This window comes from Panthera onca, chromosome A1, assembly GCF_046562875.1.
Source record: "Panthera onca isolate mPanOnc1 chromosome A1, mPanOnc1 haplotype 2, whole genome shotgun sequence".
Classification (NCBI taxonomy): Eukaryota; Metazoa; Chordata; class Mammalia; order Carnivora; family Felidae; genus Panthera; species Panthera onca.
Window position 1 is genome coordinate 168981226 of NC_138339.1, and position 10201 is coordinate 168991426.

Genomic DNA, 10201 nt, shown 5'->3' on the forward strand with positions numbered 1-10201 from the left:
CAGACATGTTTAGTGGCTATTCAGACTCGGGAAGTAACTCACTCAGTGACTCACTGGAATTCACGGTCTGCACATGAGGAACCTCAGACATAGACCACCTACCACCATTAAGACTAGAAGGACATGTTTATGCAAACTGAGAAAGAGGTAAAATTAGGCCATGTAGTGGTAAGGACCATCTTAGGTTTCTACATGGTGGCCAAATAATCCATCAGGAACAAAATGCAAAACTTGAGCTTTTTTTTTTGGTAAGTTACCATTCCATAGAATAGGTAATTTTGATACACCAAAGAGAAAGAAATAAATTAGACTAGGCTTTGAGCAATAAAAAATGATGCAGAGAACATATGAGGTAGAACAACTCTGTGGTATTTTCCCACCATAGGATCAAATTTAACATAATAATATCAGGAGGGACATGACCAGAGGGAGAAAAACCATTTGATTATTCAATTTTGGGAAGAGGTGCCATTGTAAAATAATAGCATTGGTTAGGGAAATAATATCAAATGCATAACTGAAAAAAGTAAAAAAGAAAAAAATCCCATAAGAAGTCAAAAGATCATTTTAAAAAACTTATTGAAAGTCCAGGAGAAAAATGTACACCCAAGATCAAGGTCAAAAGGTGGTTCTTAAATAGAAAGCATTGTGATTAAAAAGCAAAGTAAAAGGGACTGTCATAGAAAAAAGTAAAAGGCATCTTATTGAATGGATACACTGCTGATACATGAAGGTCACAGAAGTTCACGACATAAAAACAGAACTATTGCTCTGGCTTCTCTTGTCTTCGTGCTTTGCCATATGACCTTGAGCTATTCTCAGGGAATCATTAGGCTCAAGAAATGAACAAGTTGGTCAGATGTATGATTCAACCATACCCAAGGCTCCCATAGCACAATTCCACCTTTTTCCCCCCACACTCTTCCCAACGTTACTTGCCATTTGATGTGGATTACTTCACTTAAAGGGGTACATCTAACCTCCTGTACTGTATTCCTGTGTATATATGGATTCCAAGTCACCACTAATCCCAAGTAACAGAACTGTCTTCATTTTCTATTCAGCAACATTTCCCAAAGTCTGGTGCTCTGAATGTTGGTTAAGATGCTCCTCAACAAAAGAGGGCTCTGTGATGAGATAATGAGGATTTGCAAAGATGCTGAGAAATCCTATGTTTACTACATCTGTTTAGCTTTGTTTACCTCATCATTTCCCAAATTTATTTTACCTCAGGTCCCCTTTATCATGAAATATTTACTAAAATTCCACAGAAATCATTTTCCTTGACACACAGTTCGGAAACCCTTACTCCAAGATACTTTGAAGTCTATCCCTTCAGTCAACAAGTACACTGAGCTCCCACTACATGCCAGGAGCTTGTCCAGATGCTGGGATGCTGTGGTGGACGAGACAGGCACAGTGCCTCGGTCCTCAGAGAACTTGTTTTCTAGATGAGAAAATACAGTGGACATGTAACCCAACACACTTCTGATCCTTTCTGGTGGTGCTAAGAGCTCTGGGGAAAAACAAAACAAAACAAAACAAAACAAAACAAAACAAAACAAAACAAAACCCACTCTGGGATTAGAAATTGGTTAAAATGGGTACAGGATGTAACCAGGTGGGAAAGTCAGGGAAGGCTTTTTCCAGAGGGGTGATGCTTGAGATTATGTCCACTGTCATTTTAATACTAAATATATTTTTCTAATTGTTTGAAAATTAGTGATTGAAAACTAGTAAGGCAAGATTAGTATTTTAGTAATTTCCTATTAATTAAAAAAAAGGCAATTACACAGAGTGCTCTATTCCCATCTATACCACTTAAACAAGCATGTATTGCATGTAGGTTAGAAAGTTGTGGGGCACCTGGGTGGCTCAAATGGTTAAGCCTCCGACTCTTGAATTCGGCTCAGGTCATGATCTCAGGGTCCATGAGATAGAGCCCTGTGGTCAGCTCTGCGCTGACAGCATGGAGCCTGCTAGGGATTCTCCTTCTCTCTCTCTCTCTCCCTGTGTCATTCTCTCTCTCATACTCCCTCCCTCTCTCTCAAAATAAATAAATAAACCTTAAAAAAAGTTGTATCTCTAAGGATCTCACAGCTGGTACTCAGACCAGGTGCATCTCTGAGACATACCAGTTAGTGGCAAACTGGGGTTTCTCACACAACCCAGAAGAAGCCCATGCACTTTCTGGGCACAGCAATAATTCTCCCCTTTATCCTTCTCTGAACTAAGCACACCCACAGTCACACACCCAGAATCTTCTGTATGCCAAACTGACACAGGATAATCATCTTAGTGGTTTGTAATTAAGGAGAGAGGTAATGTTGGGGAGTCAAATTTGGCAGGATTTTAACTACAAACCACTTTTCATTAGCCTCCCTGCCTGCTCATCGAAATGCCTCCTGACACTCCTGAAAAATAACACGGAAGACTGCGTAGATGCTCCTGCAGTGTTAAGGTAGTCTTTAATGAAATACTTCTTTCATATAGCAACAGACCTCTTCAGTCCAGGAAAATTCTTTTAATAAATGCTTTTGGTAAATGATCTTCATAATGATCATCGTGTTATTGGTTAAAATGGTGTTGAATAACAAAGTTTCTCCCCCAAAATGCCTCCAAAAGATAAAAAGGCATTAATTCAAAAGGAAGCTGTTATTTTTAATTCCAGCATGTTTCTGAGAAATCCACTTAAACATCTGCAATAACAGTGGAAAATCTTTAAGTGGACAAATGAAAATTTCCATCTCATTGTGTTTTGAGCAGTCAAATTGCACCCAGTATTATAAAATGAAAGTGTTTTGTTGCTAAGCAATTCCAAGAATCATCCCAAATCAGGTTTTTACCAGGGTGATGAAAGTGTTCCCCCTTGATTTGTTTTTTTCACCAAAAATCACAGTTTTTGCTTGAGCTGCAAAATATGTGAACCGATCATATGAGAATAGAATTTTGTGTGGCAATAAATAAACCTTATCTCAACACTGACTAATATTTAATGATATGAATAATTATTGTTAGGATGCCTAGAAATCAGATCTAAGACAATGATTGCACTTGGCATTATGCTAACATTGCAGGTAAAAGTAGCTCTGATATCAGCCTGGAAGAAAAAAGAATGGGAAGAAAATCTGAACCATCTCCAGAAATGCTGAGATTCACGGTTCAAGGCACCAGCTGTTGGGTGCCCTTGACTTGAGAAATGGCATCATTATTGGCCTATGTCTCCAAGGAGAACACTGAAGGAGACCACCTTCCATTGGTTTGTAAGTTTTTATATATTTGTTAAAGGTTAATTGTATTATTGATAGTTAGAGCTGATAATGAGAAACTCACACCCTTCGTGTTACTTAATAACAAAGTACACGGATATTTAATCACACTCAATTTGAAGGGAATAAAGGTAACTCTAACTGAAATGTTATCGGTATGTGAGTACTTAGGGAGCCTTCAGTATTCTTCACTGTCTGCAAAGTTCATGCATTTATTTGAGGATGTAAACATTGAGACTCACACAAACTAATAAAGACATATACACAACAAGGGCTGCCTTCAATCTTTAAACTAAGTATAAAGCTCTTATGAATTTATAGTGTTAAGATAGTTCCTACTATGTATATGTTCCTGTAAATATCTTCAGTAAACTGTTGATGGGTCAGAAATCCATTTCTGTCAAGATTTTCCTTGGTGACAATACAAATGAAAGAGGGAAGGCTATTTTGCCATTCTCCTTAGAACAGTGAAGCTCTGAGCCTCTCACACTGGCTTCCAGTTGCATTTGGGTTTTAACTCCTAGTGTCTATGAGCAATAAAGGAAAAGTAGAGCAGAACATTTCCGAGGATATTAGGATTTAATGAACAAGAATAGCATTTAAAGGAAGAGGGGGAGAGAGGAGCGAAAATGAACTTTCCCGTGCTCTTCCCTGTAAGAAGAAGTCCCCTTGTAATTATGCATGTATCTTAATTAAAATCACATATTCATGTTTTGCATTTTCAGTTGGCCTTGTATAATTAAAACTGCATCACATCTGATGTATTTATAATTATAGCCAAATGGTTATGTTAATATTCATCTATTCCATGCTGAAAAACAACAAAAAACATGAAGAACATTTCCGTAAATTATTTCTTACCAGCAATTCAATCTCCAGACATTAAAGCTCAATGATCATGTGTCTTGAAAGTGAAATATCTTTGAGATCAATAGTCACAGATTTAAAGTGTGGAATCCAAAAATCCTGAAAAAAAGCAAAAGGCGCAAACTCAAACTGCTTTTAAGAGATAATCTTACAGAAGAAAAAACAAAATAAAATGCATCATACAAGGTCTTAGAGGAGCTCTCTCACTCACCTAAAGGAATTAACAGGAGACAATCGTATCTCCTCAGACTATAATCACTGAGCTTTAAACCCCCAAATCTTTCCATTAAAAAACATTATTAAAATAAAATTTGTTGTGTTATGAGATCAGTGCTTTCCCTTCTGAGTTTAAAAATCATGACTAAATTGAATGAATATTATTAAATCTTCACTGAAAAATTCTTTCTTAACTTTTCCCAATAAAGGAATCACAAAAATGAAGGCTTTGTGGAATACGAAAGTTTGTGTCAGAAATAGTAACATGTGACTTCAGACCTAAAGCTCGGCTGTTTGGGAATATTACAGATGGAACCCCGCCCCCTGCCCTGAGCAAAGAGACAACACCTAGATATTCTTGTGGGTTGAATCGTGTCCTCCAAAAATGATATGTGGAAGTCCTAACCCCTGCAATCTCAGAATGTGATCTTATTTGGAAACACGGTCATTAAAATATAATTAGTTAAATTAAGATGAAGTCAGACTGGAGTGAGGTGGGCCCTTCACCCAGTATGACTGGTGCCTTTATAAGAAGAGGGGGTACGCCTGGGTGGCTCAGTCTGTTAAGCGTCCGACTTCAGCTCAGGTCATGATCTCGCGGTTTGTGAGTTTGAGACCCACATCAGGCTCTGTGCTGACAGCTCAGAGCCAGGAACCTGCTTCGGATTCTGTATCTCCCCCTCTCTGTCCCTGCCCTGCTCATGCTCTGTCTTTCTCTGTCTCTCAATAATAAATAAACATTTAAAAATTAATTAAAAAACAAAAATAAGAGATGGAGCATTTCTGGAGATGGTTCAGATTTTCTTCCCATTCTTTTTTCTTCCAGGCTGATATCAGAGCTACTTTTACCTGCAATGCTAGCATAATGCCAAGTGCAATCATTGTCTTAGATCTGATTTCTAGGCATCCTAACAATAATTATTCATATCAAAATATGATTTGATCAACTTTCAGAAATGCATAAATTTCTTTTTCTCTCTTTTATTTCTACTTCCATTACACTTCCTTTAGATTGGTACCCTAATGTAGTAGAGCTTAATGCTTGGAAATCTTTTACTGATCATACCATTGCTCTTTATTCAACAATTAATTAATTAAATTAAATTAATTAAATTAATTAATTAAAAAACAAAAATACTTGGACACAAAAATAATTGTGTCCAAATTTCCCAAATAAGGGGAAATTTGGACACAGAGACCTACAGGGAGAAGTCCACATGAAGACGGAAGCAGAGATTTGTGTCACCTGTCCACAAGCTGAGGAACACCAAGGATTCCCAGGCACCGCCAGAAGCCAGGAGAGCAGCACAAAACAGATCCTAGCTCAGAGCCTCCAATAGGAGCCAACTGAAAGAATCAGTTTCTGTTGTTCTAAGTCTTTGTGAGGACAGCCCTAGAAAACTAACACAGATGTCTGAAACATGGAAGCTTATCTTCCCAGAATTTCAACCTGTATCCACATTCTACAAGCTGCATTAACCAATAATTTGCTGTTTTATAAATTCAAGCAGGAGGCTTAGGTTCTGGGAGCCTTAGAATCTACCTCTCTTTCCTTTGTTCTCAAAGAAACAGGCGAAAGGAAAATGTTCTCCCTACAAAGTTTATCCTCCAGGGCTAAAATCATTCATGGTATCTGCTTTAAGTTCTCTAGATTGAAGTGCAGGAGCCAAGACCTGGTGTTTGAGGTAGCGGGGGGACCTGTGCTTCCTTATCCTCGTGCTGGAGGCCATAAGGGACAGCCACTTGACAGGGTAATGAACCTAAGTGTCTTCGTGCCTTTTCAGGCTCACATACGAAGTCTGAGGGAAATTATTTCAGGAACTGGTAAGGAGAACAAGGAAAAGAAGATCTTTAAAACAAGTACCTGTTCACAGGTATTGACGCGGAAACACGCATACTAAGAACATAATCTGGACACAAAAACGAAAAGAACCACACACCTTATAGTTGATTGCTATACACAGATCAACATGCCAATGGCTTGGCCATCAGCACCTGTACTTCATTAATAAATGTTGTGCTGTGGGTCACAGATGGGCCAAATGCACAAGTCCATATTCTAGCAAACCCTAAGCAAGGATGCAGACAAACACAGACCCTGGGTAGGAATCACAGATTAAATTCTGCAGCTCTTTTTGTTTTACAAAGCATTCTTGGTTTAATTCTCAGAGTAGCTCTGTTAGTTTCACTATTTTAGAGATGTAGATAGCTAGAAAGTTAAGGCTAAATGATTTGCCCATGGGCACAAAGGAAGTATAACTCACATCAGGTCTTCTAACTCCACACCCCCTGCTAGAGATCCCCCAGACAAAAGATTCTCATTGTCCCAGTTGACCCAGTGTGCACCCTGGTCCAGTTGCCTGGAGCAGACTCTGCAGACACAAACATGATTAGGACAAACCAAATGGCTGGCACACTTGTCACCATCTCACCTGCTCTTCTTAAAATTATTATGTGGTCCTGTTACTATGACACCACTTTTTTTTTTCTCACTACACCACAGGTTTATTATAAAAGGATAAATCTTAGAAACAGGCAGATGGAAGAGATGCCCAGGGCAAAGTGCGTGGGAAGGGGTGCTGTCCCCTCCAGGATGCCACTTTCCCCACACTGCCATGGGTTCACCACCCTAGAAGCTCTGTAACAACACTCCTAACCATGTCCTTTGTGGGGAATGTTTTTCATCATCATCACCAACAAACCGGTTTTCCTTGCTTACATGAGAAACCGTTATATTAAATTATTTTCTTCTCAAAGTAAAGTTCTAAGGATCATCTAACAGAAGTGTTTCTAGGAAAGGGAAATTGCAGTTCAGGATGACCCCAACCCTACCATGATGCCAGATGCCACCTGGGGCACCAGAAACACCAGAGATCCACATACTTGAATCTGGCTGTCCCATAAGCCATCCTATAAGCCAAAACATCCTATAAACCAAAAGTCTCAAACTTGATTGCCCTAAATATTATGAATTATAACACACCTTCTGAAATTATTTTCAAAAATTAGGTGCCCTCTTGCACACTTTGAAGTTGACATTTAAACTTCTTTTTTCATAAGCTTAAATAATTGTAAAGAATGTGATTTCTAGCACATTGTAAATGCTGAAGTTTAAAAATGAAAGCTATGGCATCCTTTTAAATATATGCAATGAAATCTAAGTTTCATAATGGTTCGAAAGCCACCTGTTGGGAGACAGTGGCCTCTTCTTGTTGCTACTGACCCTGGTGATAAAAGTACCCCGCAGAAGCCAGGGCCTTTTATCACAGAGAAGAACACAGAAACCTGGCCCAGGAATCAGAGAAGCCAAAAGAGGATCCAGGGCAAGGTGGGATACCTGCAGGCATAGCTACTGCTTCCTGCCATCAGGGTGAATTAGTAGATCAGGAACAATGTGCATGAAACACAAAATGGCTGTTACTTCCCTTCAGCTCTGCAATCTCCCACTCTAACCAGAAACATACAAGTTAGAGAATTCTGGAAGACATGGTTCAGCTTAGGCAAGTAGGCACATTACAAAGCCATAGCCCTTGTCGGTCATGGGGTGCCAGTCCAGACGTGAAGCACATGCAGCCTGCTGTATCTTGAATAATTAAGTCTTTTGTCTCTGACCTGAGAGTTTCATGTTTTATACCAGCATCCATAAAACTGTGGCAGGTTAACCTGCTAGCTTGTAAGGATAGCATCTTCACAGCTCTTGACACTGCTATTATCAATTTAACAATGCATGAATGAGGCTTCTAAACTTTCAGAAATGCATAAATTTCTTTTTCTCTCTTTTATTTCTACTTCCATTACACTTCCTTTAGATTGGTACCCTAATGTAGTAGAGCTTAATGCTTGGAAATCTTTTACTGATCATACCATTGCTCTTTATTCACAAAAATATATTTATAAAAATTGAGTTTTTAAAACATGATTCATTTCCTACGATCATAATGTTCTAAGTCTTTAAAATTCCTCCACATTACAAATAAGAAAGAATGAAATATGGCCCTTTGTAGCAACATGGATGGAACTGGAGAGTGTTATGCTAAGTGAAATAAGCCATACAGAGAAAGACAGATACCATATAGTTTCACTCCTATGTGGATCCTGAGAAACTTAACAGAAACCCATGGGGGAGGGGAAGGAAAAAAAAAAAAGAGGTTAGAGTGGAAGAGAGCCAAAGCATAAGAGACTCTTAAAAACTGAGAACAAACTGAGGGTTGATGGGGGGTGGGAGGGAGGAGAGGGTGGGTGATGGGTATTGAGGAGGGCACCTTTTGGGATGAGCACTGGGTGTTGTATAGAAACCAATTTGACAATAAACTTCATATATTGAAGAAAAAAAAAAGAAAATCGACACACACACACACAAAAATAAATAAATAATAAAATAAAATTCCTCCACATTGTATAATCATTAAAATTACTATTATAGAACAACAGATCAAAAATGTAAATGATTTCACATTTGAAAAAAATAATGGATAATTGTTAAAATTTATTGGAAATTAATCATCTGTTAATGCAATTTTGCTAAAAATTAATACATTATACTATATATAATTGACGTTAACAAGAAGTTGAAAATATTAAACATTTTATAACATGAAGTAAGATTAAGACTGATTATACCTAAGGGCATCTGGGGGGCTCAGTTAGATGAGTGCCTGACTCTTGGTTTCAGCTCAGGTCATGATCTCACAGGTTCGTGGGTTCAAGCCCTGCATTGGGCTGCATGCTGGCAGCGCAAAACCTGCTTGGAATTCTCTCTCCCTCTCTCTCTTTCCCTCCCCTGCCGTCTCTCTCTCTCTCTCTCTCAAACTAAACTAAAAAAGACTGACTATACCTAGACTAAATATTTTATAATATGATGTGATAAAATCATTTTTAATTATCTAATCAAACATATCTTGAATCTAAAAGAGGCTGTGTAAAAGTCTTACCCAAAGTTCCTATGTAATGTATCCTAAGAATTTTAGTAGTTCTAGAAACATTTCACTTATATTGAAAAGATTCTGCAACATTAATATACTGTTGGGCTGTTCAAAGGTCTCTTCTTTTTAGCTAATAAAACAGACTAAGGATGAGTCCTAAGAATATCCACAAAGAATCGCTTACACTTAAGTACACAAGAAAGGTCATTTTTAGCACTCAATAGATCTTAAAGTGCGCTTTACTTTGCTCTCACAGAATCTTACACTTTTTGGCAAAAGGAAAAGACAAAGTCAATAAACAAAAATTGTCATAACTCTCATTATTTCTATAGCTGAATCAGAACATTCCAATCCAGGTCTAAACCACGAAATTTCACCCTCAATAGAATAGTGACTAAGATAGAGAAATAAAGAATCCCTATGGGTTTATTGAACCTTTGTTAACATTTTAAAAAGTCCTCCCTTTGTTGGAAGCCCAAGAGGTCTTTACACTTACAAGCCATGGGTAAGATTTGGATAGATTAGGGATCTGTTTTTGGTTTATCAGTCAAAGGACTGTGATAAACTCAGACAATTGCTCCAGCAATGAGTTGTGGGAAAGAGGAACTATAGAATTTAAGGATCTAAACACAGATTCCCTGAAAATTTTCCAGGCTCTTATACTCCTCGAAAAGCATATTCCAGTTGAGACCACTTCCATAACCCACCTCAACCATCTACCAAGAAGCTCCACTATTGGGTAATAGATGTCAAAGGAGAATGAGAAGAGTAAGATAGAAAAACAAAACTAAGCAAGAATGCAGCCATCAGATGGGGGACAGGTGGCTATCAGTTGGCCAAGGGAAGTTATGAGATGTAAGTGCCAAACATCCCAGCAGCTGGGGTACAGGTGCACCAGCTTGGGACAGAGGTCTAGGTGGGGTCTCA